The sequence below is a fragment of the Lissotriton helveticus genome, chromosome 9 (assembly GCF_964261635.1).
Source record: "Lissotriton helveticus chromosome 9, aLisHel1.1, whole genome shotgun sequence".
NCBI classification, from domain to species: Eukaryota; Metazoa; Chordata; class Amphibia; order Caudata; family Salamandridae; genus Lissotriton; species Lissotriton helveticus.
Window position 1 is genome coordinate 1,135,421,820 of NC_136070.1, and position 25,522 is coordinate 1,135,447,341.

General features: G+C 45.6%; 1 protein-coding gene across 7 annotated transcripts in view; it reads right to left on the minus strand.

Annotated features, from left to right (window-relative positions):
* The window catches only part of MAGI1 (membrane associated guanylate kinase, WW and PDZ domain containing 1), a 1,290,512-nt gene that overhangs the window by 1,263,493 nt on the left and 1,497 nt on the right, over positions 1–25,522 (minus strand). The window lies entirely within an intron of this gene.

Below are 25,522 nucleotides of genomic sequence, written 5' to 3' on the forward strand. Positions count from 1 at the left end.
TGGAACACAAATACATACATGAAGTCAATGTGTTGTAATCCCAGCACCAATGGCCAAAAAGGCACAACAGAAGTACTGTTTTTCTAATGGAAGTAACTGAAGGGATATTTGTTAGGAGGAGAAGCATGGGGCATGCTGGGAGCACAGTGCAGCAGATGGGATTCCCCCTTGAGAAGGTGGCACTTTGAGTTGTTGGCCTCCACCACGGTGTGTGTTTGCTTGGCAGCAAGGAGCGAACCACATCAGGGTACACAAGTGAAGGCAGATGAGTCATGGAAGGCCTAAATCACAACAAGGGCCAGTATGGCAGTGGCGGATGGTGACATTTGCAAGTGGTGAGGCGTAATATTTACTCCTTGCAGATGTGATGAATCTTGCACTCTCTGCCTGTGATCTGCGACGGCTGGTCTGCTGCTTTCTGTGCTTTTTATACGTCCAAATTACTGATATATAAAGAGAGATACTCACACGAGCTTGTCGGATTGTTTTCTTCAATAGGCAGAATGGGAAAAGAGCTACCTCACTTAAACAAAGCTGCTATAATTAGTGCCTCATAGAAAATTGCCACTAAATATTGCGTCATTTTTTTCAAAGGGCCATTACAATAAAGGTCTCTTATCAGGCTCTATTTTTATACAGAAATATTTGATCGCACAGCCACATAGATATCTGAATCCTGCCTTAAGTTTCAGCTGTGACAGAGATGTCGCCCGCCTAGCGCTTCAAACGTCCGAAGAAGCGTCCAAGCGTACTAGTAGCAGTACGTTTAACCAGTGCTTTAAGGGCCGGTACTGTCCGGTATGGCGTACCACTCAATCAAGTCACCAGCACTGTCTTTTTTATTATAATATTAGTAGACTACTATGAATGAATAAGTCGCCGTGTTGTGGCTGCTTAACAGTCGGAGTCCTGCCACCACGCCGCCACGCCTCCCCGTCGCCTTTCAAACAATGCCGCCCGGCGCCTTTCCTCCGAGGCGAGGCCTACTAATAGTGGCTTGCTGCTTGCGCTTGTCTTGGTTCGCAATCTCTGCGCTGCCAATTCACACAGTGCGCGACGCACGTAAAATAATTTAAAAAGTTTTAAAATTATTTAAAGTCATTTCGTCGATCACTTTGGCTTTGCACTTCTTTCTCTTTGCACTGCAGTTACAGTTTATCATCCAGACCTCCTGGTATGACATGCGGCACCCCAGTATTAGGCCACCACCTACACGCACACCGGTCCGTCCGCACACGCATTCTAAATGTAGTGACTGTCTCTGACCTCCATCAGTCATCATGATCTCACACACACTCACTGACTGACTGTGTTAAAAAAAACTTACGTGGTTCCATCAGAACTGACAGACTCTCACACTGTTCGTCACTCGACAGAAGAAGAAGACGATGACTGCACAGGCACGAGTCACGAGGTCTAAGTCGCGAGGTCTACGCCTACGCTCACTCTCCTCGTGACGATGGTGTTGTTGTTGTGGCAGTCCACGCCAGGGTGCGGTGACGTCCCCACAGGAGCCAACGCGGGCCAATCACCACTACATGGTTGCCAATGGCCACATGTGATTGGCCATACAGTGCGGCAGGCTGAGCACAGCCAGCCAGCCAGCCACCCACCCACCCACCCAGCCAGCCAGCCAGCCAGCCAGCCAGCCAGCCAGCCAGCCAGCCAGCCAGCCAGCCAGCCAGCCAGCCACCCAGCCAGCCACCCAGCCACCCAGCCAGCCACCCAGCCACCCAGCCACCCAGCCACCCAGCCACCCACCCACCCACCCACCCACCCACGCGCGGCGGCACCACCATCCTCGTGCGCGGTAACTCAGCCAATCCTGGCGCAGCATTAACATCGCCACTGCGCCAGGATTGGCTAAAGAGCAGGGCTAATACTGCCCATAATGAGACCCGGCTCCCCCGGGTCTCTGCCAGTGTGAGTGCTAGGGGAGGAGGAGGAGGGAAGGAGCTACTGCGTGTGTGCGCATGCGTGGGCAATTCATAAAAATGACTTGTTCTAAATGCGCACACTGCTGCTGCCCCCCCTGCCACGCTGCTATCACAGTCACACGCTGCCAGCCTGCCACTCACTGCCGCAGGCACGCCCCCCACACCCTTCCGCGATCGCGATGACGTCAATATTGTGACTCCGACCTCAAATCATTATGACTGTCGGCAGTGTCGGGCTGTTGTTGTATTGTGCGCTGCGCTAATAATTTTACTTTTTGGTGCGTGCACGAATACGCATTGTCAGTGACAGTGACGGTCGTCCATGGCTAGTGGGGCAATGCCCCAACGCCCCCAATGGACGAACCGACACTGCAGTATGGACCAACTGAGCAACATTTGGATGTAAAAAACTGGAAACTGAAATCTGGCCTCTGGACCTGCTAGCAGGCTGTCAGCGCCAAAATGGACGCCGAGGCAGCAATGATAACTAGCTTATTTTATCACAAGGCACGACTTATAGCAACATCCTCACTTTTAGATCACCATATGTTTTGCTTTTGGTCTTTTGCAAACTTTCTTTACATTTAAAGATATACTAATCAGAATTTCATACTGTGACAATAGCATCAGATATTTAAAATGTAACATGCAAGTAAATCAGATAAGAATCAGAACTGGGGAAAAATCTGGAGCAGTGCCAAAATAAGACACGATTTCGCTTGGGAGAGTTTGTTTTCTTTGAGCTTTTTATTGAGTTTTGGCTGTATCACTTAAGTTCCAACCCCATGGGCACAAAACAAGCCTGGGGCAGAATGTGATCTCAGGCAGCGCTGAAAAACAATGTTTTTATTTCTCCTCGATGTTGGCTCGGCACTGTTTCCTGCAGATTGCCGCTATTCACCTGCCTCAGCTAGCAATAGGTATTATATAATACCATCTCTCATGATCTAAAACACCTGGATTCAATGCAGCTTGGGTGCTTGCAGACTCCCTTGATAAATATTTTTGGGCCCATGGAAATCATACCAAGCAATGGAGTCGTCAGGATTTAAATTATTTATTTATTTAAATAGTTTTATATAGCGCAGGCTAGACCCGAAGGTATCAGATCGCTTTGAGGTTCAACAATGTAAAAGAACAAGATCAACAATGTAAAAGAACAAGATCAACAATTACACATTCCATCAAAAAAATAAGCAATACATTAGGAGGAGAGAGAAAGGAGAGAGAAAGGTAAAATGCCCAAGTGGTGTTCATTTGCACCAAAGGGTTTCACATTACATGTCCATTCACATGGCTGAGTGGAGTAATGCATCCACTGCAGGGGGGGGGGGGGACATCCTTTACAACGCAACTTTTACCCCGTACTACCATTACAACGCAATCATTACAACGCAAGTCATTACAACGACTAGCGCTGGAGGGTGCTGTAGGATAGGGAATAGCTTAATTTTCTATCCAACACCTTCCCTACTATCCACGGGGACTGGAGTTGGAATAGAAAATTAAACTATTTCACCAGCCAACGCCCCCCAACGCAAGTCGTTGTAAAAACTGCGTTGTAATGGCATGCGTGGTAAAAGCATGCATTGTGATGTCATACAACCCTGCAGGGGCCTGTGTTCGACCTCATGGTCACTGGTACAAATCCCGGTGGGTCCACTCAGCCTTTCATCCATCTGAGGTCGATAAAATGAGTACCATTGAGTTGGGTTAACAATAAACATCTGTTATTCAGTGCCAAGATACCCCGTTCGGGGTGAACGTGCGCTTTACAAATACATCTGTTATGTTACCTGTAGCAAGAATGGGCTATTTTGATGATTTTTTCTGTTGTGTTCCCAGCGACTTTGCAGCAATAAAAATCACCACAACATTGAAATGAGCTACTGAACACACAGCTAATTCACAGCACTATTAACTAAACCAACACAGCCTACGATTCGATGTGATAGATTTAAAACAGCACCTTCGTACAGACTAGCACCACCCAGGCACGTTTGTAATTCTGCTTGCATAAACTGTCCAAATAGTACGTTAGTAAAAATTCGCCTATTTAACACCCTGTTTTATATTCTATAGAGTGCTGTCCTGCTTGGCATTAGCAGTGTTTTGTTACTATATTAATGTTTGTTTCTTACACATGTAAATGAAACGCAAACTGGGTGGAATTCGCACTATTAATCAGGAAGCAGAGCAAAGACACATGTTACCACCATTTTTACGAAAATAATCTTCCTGGCAGGCTGAGCAAGGAGTGTGACCAAACACTTTAATATGTTTTCTGGCTAAGCTGTTTCATTCACATCCTTTCCAGGAAACCTCAAAGAGGCAAGCCTTAGGCTGCCTGGCCTAAGCAAAAGACATATGATGAGGAAAAAAGAGGGAAAGTGTAAGGAGTTCACAACTTTAAAAAAAACAATAAAGTTAGAAGTTGAATAAATGTAAGAGCCATATCAGGTTCATAGAAAGGAAAAATATTAGCTAACTACCAGAAAAAAGATCTAGAATTATTAAATGGAAAATGAATACAAATAGTGTAAACCTGTTCGATGTAAGCCAATGGGAGTGACCATGAACATGGAAGTCCTTAAAATCCTGTGATATCCGAAGGGAAACACAGTAAAAAAAATAAAAAAGTAAGACAGATATCTGAGCATTGGAGGGGGGATCCGTGCTCGCGCCCAGTGGTACACAGACTGGAGGCAGACTATCAGGGGGCCGAATGGAAGCCATACTTCAGGAAAATAAATCCTTTGTTATATGGAGAGGCGGGGATAGTGTTGGGAGGGGGCGGAACCAGGGATCAGTAGGCCTACTCCAAATTTGAGAAACAAGTTGATTTACAGATATTGCCCAGCATTATTCCAGTGGATGGACCACTGCTCCATGGACTCAACGAGTAGGAATGTACTGTGTTTCATTGTAATAGGATGCACTGTGGCCTTACCTGGTACTGTACTGTTGGCTACCTGTTGAAAAACAATAACATTTATTTAAAAAAAGAAGAAGAATATCTGAGCATCCCTAGAAATCTTTTCAAAGTGGGATTTGGGCAAATAACTTGTGAGATCATTTGGCCGGAGAATGTTGTGGGCTAACTATTTTCATCATGTACCTTGTTCATCTCCACAGCCAGGGATTTATCCATCTGGGGCCCTGGCTTCCCCCGCTCTGATAGGCAAGTACCATCCAAAAAAGACACTCATGCAAGTGAGACTAGCTCTCCTTTGCTTATAGGTACAGGAGTCAGAAATGATCTCTTGATCTAAACTACCACAAGTGGTTCTATGGGCTAAGCTGGTCATTTTATGAACGACAATCTGATTTTTTACTATATTTATTTAGATAATCTTTAGATCATCTTTGACTGCAATGCATGTCCAAAAGTGTCATTGATTTGATTTTGTCCAGCCCTTCAAATCCAAACTGCAGAGGTATCTGCTTCTAGTTAAAGGCTCTCGCCATATGTACGGTAAAATTGACTTACAAGTCCGAGCAGGAGAAGGTGCACGCCCACTGGGCTTTCTGCCAATGGCATGCTTCGTGAGAACAATAACCCAAGCCACCTAGGCTCATTAGCAAGGTGACAGTCTGTCAAGGAGGGCAGTGGATTTCTGCCAGGAAGGTTCTAGGCAAGGTAATGTAAACGACACAATTCAACGGCGTCTCAGCCGAGACAACACACATTATGCCTAGCAAACTCACTAAATGTAATTAACAATCTTGAACCTCTGGCAACAGTCTAACGGAGAACAATTTCTCATTAACTTCTTTCAGAGGCACGAGTTTCACAAAAAATGTATTACACCTTTGAATTCATATTTAATCACTGCCACCACAGAGGTGTGGATTTGGACTTTTATTCCAATTCAAATATTAAGGAGACCCAACATGTAGGGATCAGTTTGTCTATATGTGGGAAAAGACCCATAAACATGTCAGAAAGTGGTACATGATTTGGTACAAGATTTTCTGCCTGAGCTTCTGTATCTGTGCACTAAAACATGAATGAGCACACTTTTGTTCACAACAATATAGCTCCCTGAAGATCAACGTGCCTCACCTGAATCATGACTACCTCATAATACTGATGTGTCGGGAGGAGCATGAAATGTTGCATCTTTTTAACAACAGCGCTTGAGGGCTGAAGAAAACATACAGTCCTCAGTCATCAGAGGAAGTCAAAATTAAGTATATGTTAGGTGCCTAAAAAGGGACCGATGTGATCTTTACACACTCTGCCCAGGTTTACCACCACGCAGTAAAGCTAGTTTTTATGTAATGTTTATGTTGGCATTTGTTATCCATTATGTGGCAGCCAGGACACAACAATACTAGTGCATGTAATTGTATTTATATAGCATTTACTACTCCTGACGAGACATTAAAGCACTTTTTGGTGAGTAACAGGCTACTCTGGAACCGAAGGTGGATGTGTAGCTGGTTAGCGTGTTGAAAAAGGGGAACCTTTACATTTAGATATCTGCAAAAGGGAACAGTTTACCCTCTTCCCCACCATAAACACCCCCTCCCTTGTAACATTAAGAAAGTGTTCTCTAGCGTATACTGTGTGGAAATTCAGATGAGGATTCATCATTTGAAAACCTTGGTTAGGAACTTATTTTAATAGTCATCCCTCATGCATCTACAGTTTAGAAATATATCAGAGCCCTTATGTTCAGTTTGTAAATTAGTGGATAAACCGATTCTCATTGCATTAAAAACACTGGGTCTGATTTACAAAGGGCCTCTGCACTCATGGCCGAGGACCAGGGCTCGTGGGCGGAGCCTCCACACGCGAGACGGAATCTCCGCAGTGAGAATTCTCATTGCGTAGACGCCGTGCGAGTGCAGAGGCACTATGTAAATCAGACCCACTTTGTCCCACTAGAAGTCATGAATGGGCATGAACTGAAGATGCTAATGGAACGGTTTGCGAAACTTAATCTCGTGGGAGAATAATGATAGTACAGATTTTTGTAGTACTGTATTGTGGGCCAAACAGGATTTTCTCTTAAAATCTTATTGCCAATTCATTTTTAAGGCAGATGTCTGTGCTGCTGTGGAAAAAAAATCTGGACCAGGCTAGTGCTGATCTCCTGTGCGGTCACTGAGGTAAAGAGGATGTATGAGAGGAGGCACTTGAAGAGATGGAGGTGGAAGGTGGGCACTAGAAGAGATAGGAAGTCAGGTTCAGAGCAGAAATTGAGAAAGCTAGCATGCCCCAATGTTTGACTTGTAAGTTTGGCATGAACCTTCACCCAGTTCACCCTCTGTTAGACTAGGTCTGAGATAAGTCCCTGGTTTTCAGGAATGCTCAAAGGTGTTTCGGTGAACCATGCTCGCTTCCTCACTAAAATGAGCTGCGAACGGGAGAAAGGACCCATGATAAATAGTAGTTTTGGGTGATCCCTCAGGATTCACAACTCTGAGAAATCTGAGCCCCCCCTATGAGAATTTGGAGCAAAGATAATAAAATGCCAAGTGTGACTGAAAGAAGTTGTTGTGGAGAGGGTGAGTGAAAAGAAATAAGGGCAAATAAAGACCACACTCTAACAGGAAACAAACAGAAAAGTACACTATTGCCTAATGTATTCACTAGCAGATGGCCACTGCCCATTCGGTTTAATAGAAGAAAGTTGTAGCAAACCGACTCTCAAACCAAATACCATAATGGTTCAAACATGAGGTTGTCATATAGCGTGATACATTGTCAAGTACTAGAAGGAAAGGCGAAAAATGTGTAACTATATAAAGAAGGGCCCCAAAGAGTACTGTGATTGGCACCGTTTCAGTTGCCTGGTAAAGATAAATAAAATTTGGGATCCCCTTTAAAAACAATGGAGCAGCAGATGCACAACAATGGTCGCTTCAAACCTATTCCAATTTTCCAATGATTGTGTGTCTGTTTAATTTATTTCATCAAACCCTCAGTGGTTGTAATATTCTAACAGCCTTACAGCCCTTCTAGCTCCAAAAACACCACTAGTTAGTGGGCCTCTCCCTCACTGTACTTAGGTTCAGGCTTTTACCAATCGGTATGGATCACACAATGGATGACTATTACCGATAATTTATGGTGTGGTGCATGGGAGGGAGACATAGATGTGTTTTTTAAGGAAAAACAGATTGGAACCAAAACAGGAAATTAATTTAAAAAACAAAAACAAGCATTGGCAAAGTGAATAGCTCTCACCTATGCATCAACTATTGACTTTGCCAATGTGTTTTAACCATGTTGTACACCAGTTTAGCTGCTGTTCAGCGTGGCTAAATGTTAGTGTCGTAGAGGATAGTGGGGTGGTATGGCAAAGAGTGGAGTACAGTATCGTAGATTGGAGTGGCATACAGTTATGTGTATTGGCAAGGCATAGAGTAGAGACGCATATAATGCCGTACAGTGGAGTAGGGTAGAATCGACTGTTGTAGAGCGCATTGGAGTACAGTGGTGCAGAGTGCAGTGGCATAGAATTCAGGGTCGTACAATGCAGTGTCGAAGAATGCAGTGGAATAGATTAGAGTGCTGCATAGTAGAGTGCAATGGTGGAAAGTAGACTGGTGTAGAGTAGAGTGGCATAGAGTGCAGTGGTGTAGAGTGCAGTGGTGCAGAGTAGAGTGGCATAGAGTGCGGTGGTGTAAAGTGGTGCAGAGTAGAGTATAAGGCTATCGAGTGCAGTGGACGAATGGAGTGGCGTAGAGTGGAGTGCAGCAGAGTAGAGTGGCATAGAGTGAAGTGGCATAGAATGCAGTAGCGCTAAGTAGAGTGGTGTAGAGTGCTGTGTTGCAGAGTAATGTTGTAGAGTGCAGTGGTATAGAGTAGCATAAGGTGCATTAGCATAGATTGAAGTGGTGTAGAGTAGAGTGAAGTGGTGTAGATGAGAGGAGAGTGGACTGGTGTTGAGTGCATTGGCGTAGTGTTGTCGAGTATAGCGGCAAAAGAGTTTAGCAGAATAGAGTGCAGTGGCATAGATTAGAGTGCAGTGGAGTGGTGCAGAGTAGAGTGGCAGAGAGTGAAGCGGCGTAAAGTGTGGTGGTTCAGAGCAGAGTGGCAGAGAGTGCAGTAGAGTAGAGTGGTGGAGAGTGGAGTGGTGTAGAGTGCATTGGCATGATGTGATGCAGATTGCAGTGGAGTACGGTGCAATGATGCAAAGTAGAGTGCAGTTGCTTAGAGTGTAGTGGTTTGGCATAGAGTGCAGTGGCATAGAATGCGCATAATGGAGTAGAGGGGCATAGTGTAGTGGTCTAGAGTGCAGTGGCATAGAGTGGAGTGGTACTGAGTAGAGTGAAGTGACATAGAATGAGCACAGTGGAGTAGAGGTGCGTAGAGTAGTGGTGTAGAGAGGAGTGGCGTAGAGAGCAGTGTTACAGAGCAGCATAGAGTTGAGTGGCATAAAGTGGAGTTGTGCATAGTAGAGTGGCCTAGACTGGAAGGCTGTAGAGTGCAGTGGAAAGAGTGCAGTGGAGTAGAGTAGAGTAGCATAGAGTGCACTGTCATAGAATAGAGTGGTGCAGAGTACAGAAGCGTTGAGTGCAGTGATGTAGAGTGGAGTGGTGCAAAGTGCAGTAGAGTGCAGTGGTGCAGAATACAGTGGCGCTGAGTGGTGTAAAGAGGAGTGCTACAGAGCAGAGTGACGTGGCTTGAAGTAGTGCATAGTAGAGTGAAATGGCATAGGTTGGAGTACGCACAGTGTGGTAGCACACTGCTATTATAGACAACACGTTTTCAATTTAAATGACCATTACATTTGCACAGACATACAGTTTTACTAATAAAACTATACAGCGCACAAACGATAATGTGTGAAAACAGGATCACGTAGTGTATTGGTTTGTTTTGATTCTACCCCCAAAAAACTAAGTTTATGATCCTGAACCCCTTGCCCTCTAATCGCCCTAATCCCACGCTAGGTATGACAAACCTAGAAAGGGTGTATACATTCGAGTACTTGGGGATCACATTGAATCAACATCTAACATGGGGGGCACACCAGATAAAAGCTGACATGAAATTATCCCAGAAGGCGGGGGGTATCCTGAGAATAGCTAGTAAGTCATTACTCCGCCCACTAGGCCCAGCATTGCAGATTTACAAAGCCCAGGCAAGGGGGGCTGTCACCTATGGGGGCGAGCTTTGGGGCCACTCCCAACCACAATGCCTTTTAATTACTGAAAACAAATTTCTTAGGCAGTTGACAAACCTCCCCCAAAGTACGCCATTACTACCACTTAGACTGGACCTGGGCGTGAGACCCATCACCGAGGACCTCGGCCTTAAACCGCTAACCTTTTGGCGCCGCCTCTGGAGTAGCCAAGACCTTGTCAGCTATATAACTGAGCTCCAGGAATTCCTAATGCTGCCCTGTGCCCCAAAAATACCTTGGTTAATGTACATCAAGAGGACCTGTGGAATTTTAAACATGCCAGAATTGTGGTCAGACCCGGAAAATGCCTGTGCAAGAATCTCAAGGGAAACGCTGACCTGAGCATACCATGATCATATGCTCGTGCGGGCTCTGGAGGGCATACGAGAGTGAACCTTATCATCACAGTTCACCAGAATAAAAGTCTCCTATAGTTTAGAAGTTGTACTGAATGATATAACTCCGCCTCAGACTAGGAAGTTATTTTTACAGTGGAGGTATGGGACTCTCCCCCTAAGATCTTTTACAAAAACATGGTCGGGGAATGCCGGATCAGGGACATGTCCCATTTGTGCCCAATCTGAGGAGAATGAGGTCCATGTGGTTTTCATCTGTGGCGTATACTGGAAAAGCAGGAAGCGTTGGCTGGTACCGGTCCTTAAAAATATGGGATTTACAACATTGTTACCAGCTTACAGAGTCTTAAAAACTGACCTGTCCCCATTGATTGTCTTTGCCATGGCCAAATTTCTAACAGCAATGTGGCGTGTCCGTGCTAGACTGATAAAGGGGGGAGGAGACCCATAACAATCTTTCTCGATTGAATAACTCCAACTGTTCTTAATGTAGAATTTTAATTAATACTGTATTTTAGAATAATGAAATGTTTACTAAAGGGTTTTAATGTTTTGACATGATTTGTACGTCTTTTATGATCAATCGATCGAAATAAAGATTGAAATTGGAATTGGATTCTATTATAGTATTGGTTTCCACCACACTTCAGAATTTTGAAAAATCTGCTTCATTTACGTTTACCTAATTCTAATATATTCTGAAATACTTGACGTTTATTTAAATGTTGTGTGCTTGAAAAAACACCTTTCCTAACACCAGTATCCAGCAAGGTTGTCACATAAATCCTCTCACTTTGAAGTCAGAAAAAGAAAAGTAAACACCAAGCTCCCTGAAAGACAGAGCCTGGACATTTGACCTTTGTCTTTGACTGCTCAGCAAAGGTGACAACATAGACAAAGATTTACAGACCTGTTTACAGAAAGGGGCACTCCCAGAAGAATACAAGGAGAGGTAGCATAAAAAGGGTTTGCTCCTTGGGAGGGACAAACTGAACCTGGAAAAGTTCAAACAAATAAAGCTTACAAATAGAAAGCCAGATAATGTAGGTTACAAACCACAAAGCCAGTGGTAAGCAGCGGGCAGAATGCATTCCCAGGAAAGCTTTATTAATGTCCCCAAGAGGTATTTAGCAAATCAGAGACAGCTGTTCTGTCTGGTAGGCTTCGACCTAAAAACTCTTTGCAACAACATGAGAAGTATGCTTTCGAGACATCATGCAATGTTTGCTATTAGCATTGTACAAGGCCTGTTGAAGCCCCATTAGTGTAAACGCAAGACCGTTGCAACCCGCGTGTAGGTCTTTTCTGCAGGGCACACACTCTGGCCTAATTTACTTCTTCCTTCCTCCTTTTCATCAAAACATCTTCATACCAGATCGGAATGTGGCGTCCTCATTACTCTGCACAATACGGGCTTTGTAACCAGTCACCTGTTCTTTTTTAGACACGTCTGTTTCTGCCAACATGATTTCCTTCTTTGCATTCGTGAAGGGCAGAAAGGCAAGATTTAGTTCCTGTTTGGGCCTGACATTATCCAAAAAGAACTGCATAACCGAATGGGAAAAAGAGGCTTAGAGAAACAGGCAGGTGGTGATAATGTGTACCAGGTGCCTAGATAAATTGCATACAATATTGGAAAATGTGTGGTATTCAACTTCGCATCCACTGTGCAACACTTCGCTCTCTGAAACACAACAGATGTGTGCTAATGCCCATGCACTCAAACACACCCCAAATCACAGGGCTTAAGGCCCACTCACAATCCGCTATCATGCATGACTCCACCCTCCTCCCCAATTCGCCCGCCCACCACACACATGTTGGCACAAGCACATATGCATCTAATTAAATGACCTTAGAAACTGGTGGCTAAATCCAGCAGTTAACACTGGGGCCTGATTCCAGGATGTAAAATATATATCTTTTAGTCAGGTCTGGCTGAATAACCCGTTGAAACAATCTGTGTACACGGATATGGCATGGCCTTTTCAACCGCCAGATAGTTCTGTCATGTTTCACAGCCAAGCACCTGACAAATGACCGTGCTGCTTCCCCTTAAACAACACAGAAACTTCCTTTTGGAACAAAGAATGGAATAAAATAACCAGGCAGTGTTGAATAACAGTGTATGGACAAAGTGACTTGAATTCACATCAGCGCCCAAACAAAATGCGCCGTCCACCCAACTCCTTTGCCGGATGTCACTTCATGTCAACATCATATTTCTATGTACAAACACTTTTCTTAAATATTAATTGAACGGAACTGTTTATGTCCGACTCACAAGGGGGTTGGGGCGGGTTAGGGAGGTTCCCAGAAGATATACGTAGCAGTGGTATATATGTTATCTATAAACTGGGTGAAATGCAAAGACTGCCAACCCCACACTAAGGCCATAAAACACACACCTAATCCAATCAGTTAGAATATCAGCTGACCTTTACAATGTGTAGTAATATAATTTACCATGCAACTGCAGTAGTATTAACTAATATTCATTTATGTGTATATTTTTGGAATGGGTAAGCATAAGGAGTTAAAAGGGGTAATTGTAAAAGGGTAGCAGAGAGATAGAGAGAGAGAGAGAAAATAAAAATAAATCCCCAATATCCCCCTTTTTAATGTATTTTTATTTCGGAGAACCTCTGAAACCACCAATGATTTTAATTTTATTTGGGGGACCCCACTACCCGTTTTATTAAAAAAGTATATATTTTATTCCCTTGATCTCGGCTACCTTTTTACATTTCCCCATTACATCTCCTTATGTTTGCCAATGCCAAAACCTTAACAAAAATTTATACTTTTACAACTCCATATCCTTACCCATCTCTGAACACTAAATATCCCTGTAAATCACTTACTACTCCATACCCTTACCCATTCCTGAAACCTACAAACTATTAAAACCCATACCGATCTCTGAACCTTAAAAATCACTGTAAAGCTCTTACCCATCCCTGAAACCTAAAAAACCTGTAAAACTCTTATCAGCCCATATCCTTATCCACCCCTGAACTCATACAAACCCCTTACGATCCCTGAACCCTAAAATCCTCTTTAGAACCCTTACTACCCCTTACCCCCACCCACCCTGGACTCTAAAAACCCCTTTAGAACCTTGGCAACCTTAAATTTATTTATTTGCGGGTTTGTAGAGCGCTAGAATAAACTCCCAAGGGAGTATCTCCGCACTATCTGACTGCTGAACCTGCAGGAGATCGAATTCCCTGGCTCCAAACTAGTTCTTAGACTGTGTGGTTAGACCTGAAACAAGAACGTCTTCAGCTTTTTCCTGAAGGCCAGATGGTTTTCAAGCTGCCTAAGCTGGAGAGGGAGACCATTCCATATCCTCGGTCCCCTCACAGACAGAGCCTTACCCCCTTGCCTTGCCCGCTTGATCCTAGGAATCGTGAGAAGCATTTGGTCACTGGACCGTAGAGCACGAGAAGGAACGTACGGCACAAACTTGTCTGCCAGATAGGAGGGACCCAAACCATGAAGTCCTTTGTGGACCGTACAACAGATCTTAAAAACAACTCTCTGACGGATGGAAAGCCAATGAAGCCTGGCAAGTAGAGGTTTTGAAGGTGTTCTCGGAGGGGCATTTAGAACCAACCTGGCTGCGGTGTTCTGCACAACCTGTAACCTATCCAGGTCCTCCTCATTAGCTGACAGCAAGAGACCATTACAATAGTCAAGACGGCTGATAACCAAGGCCTGGACCAAGGTCTTTCTGATGGTGTCTGGAAGCAATGGAAAAACTCTGCGCAGCAATCCAATGGTCCGAAAGCAAGATCCAACAATGTTGGTAACATGCTGCTTCAAGCTGAGTTCTTGTTCCAGACGTACCCCTAGGTTCTTGACTATTTGCTTAGGCTCGGGGACTGGGCCTAGATCTAAAGGCCACCAGTCAGGAGCCCAGCTGATCTTAGCCTCACCGAAAAGCATAACCTCTGTCTTTGAAACATTGCACTGCAACATATTCAAAGACATCCACTGGGAAACTGCTCTCATCCCCTCAGAGAAAGAATGTAATACCTCTGGAGTAAGATGGTCAAAGGGAAAGAGCAGCTGGGTATCGTCAGCATATGACACTGGGCAAAAACCAAAGGCTCTCAAGATATTAGCCAGGGGGGCCACATAGATGTTGAATAATGTAGGGCTCAAACAGGAGCCCTGTGGCACTCCCTTAGTAATCCTGGTCTCCTCGGATCGGAAATCGCCCATGGTGACACATTGGGTCCGATCCGAAAGAAAGCTCTTTAGCCAAGCCAATGCCATGCCCCCTAGTCCACTCCCAGTCAGACGCTCAACCAAAATCTCATGTGAGATGGTATCAAAAGCTGCCGATAGATCTAGCAGCACCAGGACAGCTGAAGTTCCTTTGTCCTGGAGCATGCGTAGATCATCGGTAATCGACAGCAACGCTGTTTCCGTGCTGTATTTTGGTCTAAAGCCCGACTGAGATGGATCTAGGGCACCAGTATGTTCCAGGTGATTGGACAAGTGCTTATTGACGTGCTTTTCTATGAGTTTTCCCATGAATGGTAAAAGGGAAATGGGTCTCAGATTGGTCATGTCAGCCCATGCAGTGGCGGTGTTCTTGCGAATGGGTCGCACTTGGGCTCTCTTCCACTCCAGTGGGACACAGCCTGTGTCCAAGGAGAGGTTGACCAAACTTTGTATTTCTGGTGCTAATATGCTCCTTACTGAAACCATCACTCTCGGTGGAAGCTGGTCCATAGGACTCGCACTCTTTATAGTTGTAATGAGTCCCTCCACTTCAGCCAAGGTGATGTTAGAAAAGTTCGACAGAGTGGAAGCGATGGTCTTTTTACTCGCTGGGACGACAGTGGGAAGAGTAACATGTCCAATGGAAGCAATGGAGGCATGAATCTTCTCATAGATGGTTTCAATCTTGTTCGTAAAGAAACAAGAAATATCATTGCAAAGTTGTTGAGATGAAGTGTCAACACTCTCACACGCTGCCGGCTTCAAGAAGGAGTTCAGTATTTGGTAAAGCATCCTCGGCGCATTTCCTACCGCCTCTAACTGTGAGGTAATATGCTGTTTACGAGCTGTTCGAATGGCTTTGTGATATGATTTTAATGCCCTCTGATACTCCAATTTATCTGACTCCAAATGAGATCTACGCCAGGTTTTCTCAAATTTTCTTGTTCTACGCTTCATAGATCTCAGGTCCTCTGAAAACCACACCTCCTGATTTTTCGTCGGGCGGGTCTTAAAGGTTTTCATAGGAACTATGTGCTCAATGGCAATGGTTACTGCCTTTTCATATCTCTCTAGCGCCGCATCAATGTTATTGGTTGTGGCATAATCTTGGATAGAGAAGGCATCCCTAAAAGGCTCATTGGTTATCTTGTGCCATTGTCTCCGTTTCATGGGGATCTGAATAGATCTCTTGGGAGTTGGTCCTATCTCAGGGATATAAAATTCTATAGTAAAATGGTCCGTCCATAGATTTGCAATAGGGGCAGAACACTCAACTCCAAGGAGCCTGGACAAGATGAGGTCCAGAGTATGTCCGGCCCTATGAGTGGGTCCTTTATTACGTAGCAAAAATCCCAATGAAAAGAGATCATTTAGGAAGTCCTGAGTCTCTTTTTCCTCCTTCAGCTCTGCGTGTATATTAAAATCCCCCAATAATAAAAAGTCTTTCTCGACATTAACATGGGGGGCCAATAATTCCATCAAAGTGTTGGAAAAATTGTTCATAGGTCCAGGAGGCCGATAGACCAAAGCACCGTTCATAAAACATTTAGGCGAGGTACTGATTTTAAACACCAACATCTCCATCTCTACTGAGCAATATTGCTCGAGAGTGGAGACCATGATATTGTCTTTATGCACGATGGCAAGGCCACCTCCCTTTTTTATGGGTCTGTCCTGACAGATAATTTTGTATCCCACCGGTATTCCCAAGGTAATAGTAGGTGCAGTGTGGGGTTTTAACCAAGTTTCAGTAAAGAAACATAGGTCAGGTTCAGCCTCCGAGATAAGATCCCATATCTGCATGTGATGTTTAGGCAGTGATCTAATGTTACATAGAAGGCATTTATTACGGGAACCGGTGTTGATTGGGGTAGGGGAAGCGGGCGTAACTAATTGCTCCAGCCGGAGCGGTACATTCATACTCTGAAAGCGGCAATTTTTACATGAGAAGGGGCCTTCTAGAAATTGAACTTGGTTGCACACACAGTCTCCACAAATGGGTGTTTGTACATGGCGTAGTTCGGCAGCAGTGTATGATATCTTGTGCATAATGTTATCACTTACTGGTGCAGGGATCACCATCCTGGCCCCTGGCCCCGTCCTGTCACGGACGGGCACAGACGGGCTTCTCTCTGGCGCCTCTCCGGCGCTTCACTGCGCGCGACCGCTGCGCGCTCGAGGTGACGAGAGGGCTAAATAGGCCCTCCCACCCTCAACTGGACCGCTAACCGCCTCGGCGGAAGTGTAGGCGGCAAGTATTTCCTGTCCCAAATCCATACCTATTCCAAAACCGTTAAATCCCTTTCATTAAATGACATAATTATGTCATTAAAAACAATACCAGAGTGGTAAAGTACCAAAAAAAAAGCCTGTGTGGTACTTGCGTGCAGGGTGAATACATGTGTGATAATGCCCTGCGGGGTAAAGGCTTTATACCATCAGGTCTCCTAACCCCTATGCTGCTTCTGTCGGCCAACGGCCGTCGCGAGCACTACCTCTGTAGTGCTGTGCACGTCCGTTGGCCACCCACTCAATAGAACGCCTCGCACTGCAGCAGAATGTCCGCCGCGGTTAAGGCGTTAAGCCCCTCTCATAAGGGGCGGCTCCTCCATTTGGGCGGAGGAGCGTTGCCCCAGTGCTTTCTCGCAGTGCGAGAAGCAGAAAAATAAAATGGTATTTTAAATACCATTTTATGTTTCTGCTTCTTGCACTGCGAGAAAGCAAGAGGGTATGCCTCGTTTTGGGGGAGGGGGGGGGGCGGTCGGGCAAGAGTCCAGGGGAGGAGTTGCTTACCCACTCTGAGTGCGCGGACTGTTTGGTCAAACCCATTATGCGCACTCTGCATTTTCTGTATGTAGTCTACATAGAGGAAATGGCCTCCCCATAGACACCTGTGGAGTCGGCATCCCAGCCAACCACAATGCTGCCATCGCAGCATTGTGATTGGCTTAGGGGAGGGGAGGGAAGCTGCCTGTGGCTGCTTCCTGTTCAGATGGACGACGCAGGATGGGCCGCAAATGCAAAGTTAAGTTAACTTAAGTATTATTTTTTTTCTTTATTAGACTCCCCCGCGTGAACCACTCCCCGCGGGACCCCCACCCACGAGTTATACCAGCCGCGACTACCTCTCATGTGCCCTGCGGCCCTGCTTGTCCTATAATGTATTTTAACATTATATGCCAGCGTGATTGTTGGGAAATTTGAAGCTCACCCCCCACCCCACAACCTGACTGACCAAGCTACACCCCTGAGTGCAACCTAACGTCGCCACGTGCACAGTTTATCTGATCGCGAACAAGTTTACAATGATCGAGAGATTGCTTTGTGTGCTTCAGTGCCGCTCGGGCGCGTGGGTGGTGAAACTTGAAAGCCTGAATCTTTCTTTTACAAAAAAAAGAAGCTGTCTGAAGTCTAAGCTTGTCAAATTGCTACTTCCCGCTCCGGTTATTCGCTACTTCTCATGTGAACCACATTAAAAGACAGGGGCATGCGTGGGAAATATTTGCCAACAGAATAAATTGGATTCTATTTTGACTACAAAATATATCAGGTGTCTTTGAAGTGCTATGTTCAGGGTGGACTGTTTATCCGTTGGCAATTTGTGCTTTAAATTTGCAGAAAAGAAGAGGGCTGGAAATATCAGCCAACTCCCTTGTTTGAACTCTGAAGTATCCCTGCCTATCAGCCGATCGATGAAACAACACCACACCCACACCTTCTCCAGTGCACTGTCACATGCCAGCAGGGCTGAAGGAGGGAGTGCATTCCTGAGTGATTATCACAAGGTGCAAGGGTCTCTGCTGTCAAACAGTCAGCGTTTGTTGCTCTGTTACTCCATCTCGCACTTTGTGTCACGTGCTGCACTGCACTGCACTGGAGAAGCGTGGCTCAGTGGTTAGAAGCGGCAGACCCGGATGCTGAGATCGGCTGTGGACCAGGGTTCGATTCCCCGCCTCGGCGGGGCTCGGGCTCAAAAATTCCACGGACTCGACAATTCTCGCTTCGGTGCCTACTCAACTCACGGGGTCACACTCTGCGACTCTGGGCAATAGCTTGCTTAATCTCCGCTACAGCCCCTCGCGGCGGGATGCCTGGCTTTCACCTTGTGGATACCCTGCCGGGGTATCTGACAGGGGAATACCAGGACGGGTTCCCTAAGCAAGCGCCTTGATACCTTTGGGTGATATGTGCGCTATATAAGTCGCAATACATTTACATTTACATTTACACTTCTAAAGAGTGCCAGTGAATCAAAACAACAAACAAGTACGAAAACAGACTCTGCCCTGCCAAAAACAACAGGTTTGTCAACATTTGTAAAGCAGTAGCTGCTTTACAGACAACATCTGCTCTTGGTGGACATCATTGTAATATGGATATGAAAGACAGCTAGACATATTTTCAAAAAATGTGAAATTAAGTGTAGAGGGGGCAGGACAGAGTCCTCAGTGGCCGTAAAACTGAGACATGGGTGTAATAGAGCAAACAAAAAAGAAACAACAAAGAGGAAAGCATAAGTAATAGGAGTATGCATAAGTTGTACCTTAACACTCCATCTTATTTGTATTTAAAATGTTCACCTATGAGATCCAAATACTCCATTAATCTAGTTAGCGTTTCGACTCTTGAGTACCAAGTACGTGGGTCCTCATCAGGACTATAAAAAAATTGGAACATCTGGGAAGCCGGTTGTCCTATTGGTGAGCCTAGTTAACAGTGTTAAGTTCACTACTTGAGAAGTTTAACAGTTAAAGAGGAGTTGCTTCAGACTTTACTGGGATCCATTTCCCTTATGGTTACATTGTCTTTGGATCATTGAGTAAATGTTGATGTTGTTTAGAACATGAAATACTTCACAAGACATACCCAAGCAGAGTTTCCACTTTTGGGACAGAACTCTCTAGCATCGTTTTACATTCAAGATAAGCAACAGGTATTTAAAGGAACGTATTTAAAATTATTGCATACCAATGTACACGGCCGGACTGGCCATACCGGGCATCGGGTGTTTCCCCAGGAGGCTGGAAGGGTTGGGGCCGATTTTGCAGCGGTGCGGGCCGGTTGTGTTACTGGGGTGGGGGGCGGTTTTGCAGCAGTGCTGCAATATCTGCCCTCAGTAACAAAAGCAGCAGTGCTTCACACTTGCAACACCCCAGTAACCCAGAGGTGGGGGTGGGGGGTCTGACAAAATTGCAAGGGCTGCTTTATATTACTAGTACAGTCCTGCCAATGTATCAAATGTGGATATATGAGGACATTTCTCTGGGTCTGGGCCACTTCTGAGGATTCCTTTACATAAAATTCATCTACAATACATGAAAAACATTTCGTCAGATGTTATCCCCAAAATCTGACATAGATACCGCCTCCTGGGACTACGTTTGACATCAGTCCCTTAACATGTCACTTCCGCTACCTCAAGTTGTCCACACAGAACACAATCATGGTGGAAACATTTTGAGAAGCTAAATCCAAGTTATTTTCAAAATTAGCTTGTGTTTGTGAAAAAAGTGAAAACACATTTGAACTTTGCATATAAAACAAGTGTAGACTTAAGTCAAACCTAATAAAATGGCGGCATTTGATAAGCATGGTTGCATTTTACAATACTATGCTCAATTGGTCCAATCAATAACTAAAATTATAAAATACTGAAAAAGGCAAAATTCTTGATTAAACGTATTTCTAGCCACTGGCATACCAGAGTCCCCCCATCAGAGCAATACATCTAGGAAAGTTCTTCCCCGTCTGAGAACTTCCAGGCATAGAGGTTACATCAGAATGGATTAATAGCACAGGCAAAAACAAAACACAGCCACATTTCACACTGCATTTTAAATTTGGAGATTGACGTGATGTATTTTCATAACATTTAATGGCATTTATTAGAAGTGCATTTTTTAGAAGGGCTAGTCATTTACATACTACTTACTATCACACAGTTTTTTCCTAGAAGCACTGTAGCATGTCATTTCACCTTACTCAGTTCTACCAGTGTTATCAACCTTGAAACTATGTAAGGCCGAGCAAGCCTGACAAAATCTGACCTCCAATTTACAAGTTAAACATATCTCTCCAACTCTGGAATTACACAACTGAGTTACCTGACCAGATTGACAGCACAGGGAAAGCTAATAAGTATTGGCAAAGCAAACAGGTCTCACCTTTGTGACCTTTTGGCTTTGATATTTTTTTTTTTTAGCCATGCTGCACAGTTTCCACAATTTTGTGCAACTAAAGTTTAGAAGAAAAAAAAAAAGATTTGACCAAGCCGCCTCTATCATTTTGTGAGCGCACACATGCCTACAAAATAATGCAGGTGCTGCTGAAGATCCCTACAAACTGACATGGGTTGAAACGGTGTTGAAAAACTTTGCAAGCAGAAGTCACCACAGTGAGTGTGAGATCAGGTCAAATTCGGGAACGACTGCGCTGTGAAAGATTCTCGAGGACATAAGGGGCATATCATAGCCCAAGACTTTGTGACTACCCAAACTTATGCACAACAAGTGAACCTATATTGATGAATACGTGACGCGGTCAATTACTTAACAGAGATAAAACATGCCTAGAATTAACAGAATCAATAGGGATAAACGAATCCCCAGGACAAGACTTGGACAGATATATACCACCTTTTGGCCATCCATACTAGTGATGATTGAAGCCTTGAAAAAGTTTCTAGGAAACGAAACACGTGTTGACTGCTGGTTCAACACTTGAAAGGAAGATTGCCACATCAAGCTGTTCATCTAAATATACTGTTATTGTGTTTAACTTTGTAATTCAGTGTTCTGGTGTATATTCATATTAAACGGATACGGCAAGAACGATATTGATTTCCTGCTGGTACTTTGAATTAACTTGCTTAAATAACTTGATGACTTGATAAAAATTGAATAAGAGTGCCGAGGTTTATTTCTGTTATGAGATCAGGATGTGTGCACAATAACCAACTGTATGTCAGAAGAGTGTGTCAGGTGCTGATGAAGATTTCTTTAGGGTGACTTGGTTTGGCAGAAACTTTTGAAGGTGGTGCTGGATGTGTGTGTGCGCAGGTGGCACGGTGAATGAAAGGTGAGTGTGTGTAGGAACTGCATCATAAGAGAGTGTGTGATATGAGTGTGCCATGGGCCGCTGGAGATCCCTACAGAGCAACACAGATAGTGGATGGTGGTGCAGGAATAGTGCATTGCAGCAGACTGAAAGTCTTAGAAAAGCAGCCTTAAATGTAAAAGACATACATATGGAAGGCCCTGTGGAAGATAACCTGAGTGTGCAGTGACGGGATAACTGAACAGAGGGAGATGCGTGTGTCTGTGCATGATACACGAGGTTTTAACAGTGCCGGCTGTGAGGCCAGCAAGGACATGTGATAGACGAGCACGCGCGCAGATGTCGTCAAAGGGTGCAGCGCGTGGCACACTTGTTGTGTCTGTACACAGCAACGTAAGGCCTGCATCAGCAGCGGAGACGCCCTGGCTCGAGCTGTGTGCGCGCGAGGAGGTGAGACCAGGGCCTGTGGGAGAACCCGTCGGTGTTGTTTGGCCACTGTTGAGGAGATGGGTGGAGGTCACGCCGGGGCTGTGCAGAAAGAACTGCCAGCAATCACGTGACACGAGAATGTCAAAACTTCTGCTAAAGTTTCGGGACCAGAATAGACAATAAAAGGAGTATTTGTAAACTTATGCGAGAAACACCTGTACAGCTTCAGAGTATCTGACAGGTGGTCATTAAGTGTTGTGGTGAAGACGTAAGCACAGTGACAGGTAGTATGTAAAGTCCCGATGCTGTTCACGCTTGTGGTAAGTATAAGACCCTTCTGTTAAGTGACGCCTTTACAGTGACATGCGCAGTGTGATGTTCCTGGAGGCGTTACTGGTGTCTGTACTGGGTGGGAGAAGCGGTTTCAGGCTTGTGAATCGCGGCATAGACGGTGTAAGGTCCTGGTGCTCTTACAAATGTGTGTAAGATCTTACTGCTGTTAGCGGCCAGAGTACAGTGACCACAGCGGTGTAAGGTCCAACCATGGTTTGAGATTAGTGTGCAGTGAAAGGGGTTGTGTAACTTGTATGCAGCAACTGCTGCAGTGTTATATGAGTACAGTGCCATGGGCTGTGTAAGGCCTTACTATTGTGAGAGGCCGGTGTGCAAAGACACGGTCTGTGTAGGGTCATTCAGCTGTCCACTGACCTGTGCACAGCGACAAGGGCTGTGCAACTGTCAACTGAACTGTGCACAGCGACAATGGCTGTGCACCTGACCTGTGCACAGCGACAAGGGCTGTGCACCTGTCAACTAGCCTGTGCACAGCGACAAGGGCTGTGCACCCGTCAACTGGCCTGTGCACAGCGACAAGGGCTGTACCACTGTCAACTGACCTGTGCACAGCAACAAGGGCTGTGCCACTGTCAACTGACCTGTGCACAGCGACAAGGGCTGTGCACCTGACCTGTGCAAAGCGACAAGGGCTGTGAACTCACCTGTGCACAGTGACAAGGGCTGTGCAACTGTCAACTGACCTGCTGTCAGCTGACCTGTGCACAGCGACAAGGGCTGTGGACCTGTCAGCTGGCCTGTGCACAGGGACAAGGGCTGTGCACCTGTCAGCTGGCCTGTGCACAGGGACAAGGGCTGTGCACCTGTCAACTAGCCTGTGCACAGCAACAAGGGCTGTGCACCTGTCAACTAGCCCGTGCACAGCGACAAGGGCTGTGCACCTGCCATCTGGCCCGTGCACAGTGACAAGGGCTGTGCACCTGTCAACTAGCCTGTGCACAGCAACAAGGGCTGTGCCCATGTCAACTAGCCCGTGCACAGCGACAAGGGCTGTGCACCTGCCAACTGGCCCGTGCACAGCGACAAGGGCTGTGCACCTGCCAACTGGCCCGTGCACAGTGACAAGGGCTGTGCCACTGTCAACTGACCTGTGCACAGCGACAAGGGTTGTGCACCTGATCTGTACACAGCGACAAGGGCTGTGCCACTGTCAACTGACCTGTGCACAGCGACACGGGCTGTGCAATCACTGATTGCACAACACTTGTCGCTATGCACAGCCCTTGTCGATATGCACAGCCCTTGTCGCTGTGCACAGGTCTAGTAGGGGAAGGCCTGTTCACAGCCCCTCTCACTGCACACTGATTGCCAATAAGTGTGCAGTGAGAGGGGCTGAGATCAGCCCTTCCCCTGTTAGTGGCTTCTATGCAGTCATACAAAACGCTGGCCTGCTGAAGACTTTTAGAGGCTATGCAAGATCTTAAAGGCATCATGCAGCAACGTTTTAAGTTCAATTTAGAGAGAGAGAGAGGTGCAGAGTAGCTGTCAATGCAAGGTCGTGTGAAAGACGTGTGTATAGCCACAGCGGTTGCATAAAGAAACGGAGGGTTTGGCGTCCTAAACAGGGGTACAGTACTTGTAGGGGCTGTAGCTGACCCTGTTAAACTTTTATAGGACAAGTAGTCACTCGCAGAGTGAATGGCTCAGTTGCAGTCAGATGTACGGTGGATGAGACGTTAAGCAGCGATGCGAACTGTTTACATTCATATATTGTTTTTTTTGTAAATAACAGACCGTTTGCAATTACAGGCACCCTGCAAGGGTTGACACGTGTAGCTCGAGACCTTTTGTACTGTGCCTTTGGTGAACTACGCCACGACAGGGGCTGTGAATAATCTTCCGGCTGTGTGTGAGACAACTTGAACAGTGGAAACAGTGACAGATCATGTGGAAAACGCAACAGGAGCTTGTGCGACAGCGCTAAAACCTTTCACGCGGAGACGGTAACATAATTAGTTTGACAACACAGTGGCAGAGCGTGTCAAAACGTGTCAAAGCCAGACAGTGACATGTCCCGTCACATAGGCGGGTATAAAGCTTGAGTGATAATAGTGACAACGACAAGAGACAGTGAAAGGTTTTATGTATCGGAGACGCAGCGTTTGTGACAGGTCCCGTGTAACTTCCTGGACAGAGTTGGCGACAGACCGGGTCTGACAGGAGCTTTCCGTTTAACAATGAGTTATATCTGGAATGTATGTGGCGAAGCATGCGACAGGCATGTATAGCAGCCCTTCTAAGTCAGAGCGCACGTGACAGTGCCTGTGCCTGTGTGACAGACCGTGCACAACACCTAAAAAGCACTTTTGTGTATGAAACTGGTGACAGAGGCTTATGTGTTCAAAAGTCTGGAACATACACAGTGCAGAGAGCCTGTTTAATGTGGTATGTTCCACAGAGCCTGTGGTAATCTTGAACAGAGTGTGCGTGGAAGACCTTTTGACACTACTACAGTGTGCGGTGCTGACGGCCTGGCTGTGATAATCCTTGCTACAGAGCCTGTCATAAACCCTGGACTGACACTGAGAAATAACATCGTGGGATATACTTGTGGAGTAAATGCCTGTGGTGGACTTTACACAGACCCCTTGATGCAGGTTGTGGAGAGTCTGTGGTGGACTTTATACAGAACACGTGATGCACTTTGTGGAAAGTCTATGGTGGACTTGACACAGACCCCGTGTTGCACTTTGTGTGGAGTCTGTGTTGTGGTGGACTTTATACAGAACCCGTGATGCACTTTGTGGAGAGCCTGTGGTGGACTTTATACAGACCCTGTGATGCACTTTGTGCAGAGCCTGTAGAGGACTTTATACAGACCTCGTGATGCACTTTGTGGAGAGTCTGTGGTGCGGTGGACTTTACACAGACCACGTGTTGCACTTTGTGGAGAGTCTGTGGTGTGGTGGACTTTACACAGACCCGTGATGCACTTTGTGTAGAGTCTGTGTTGTGATGGACTTTATACAGACCCCGTGATGCACTTTGTGGAGAGCCTGTGGTGGACTTT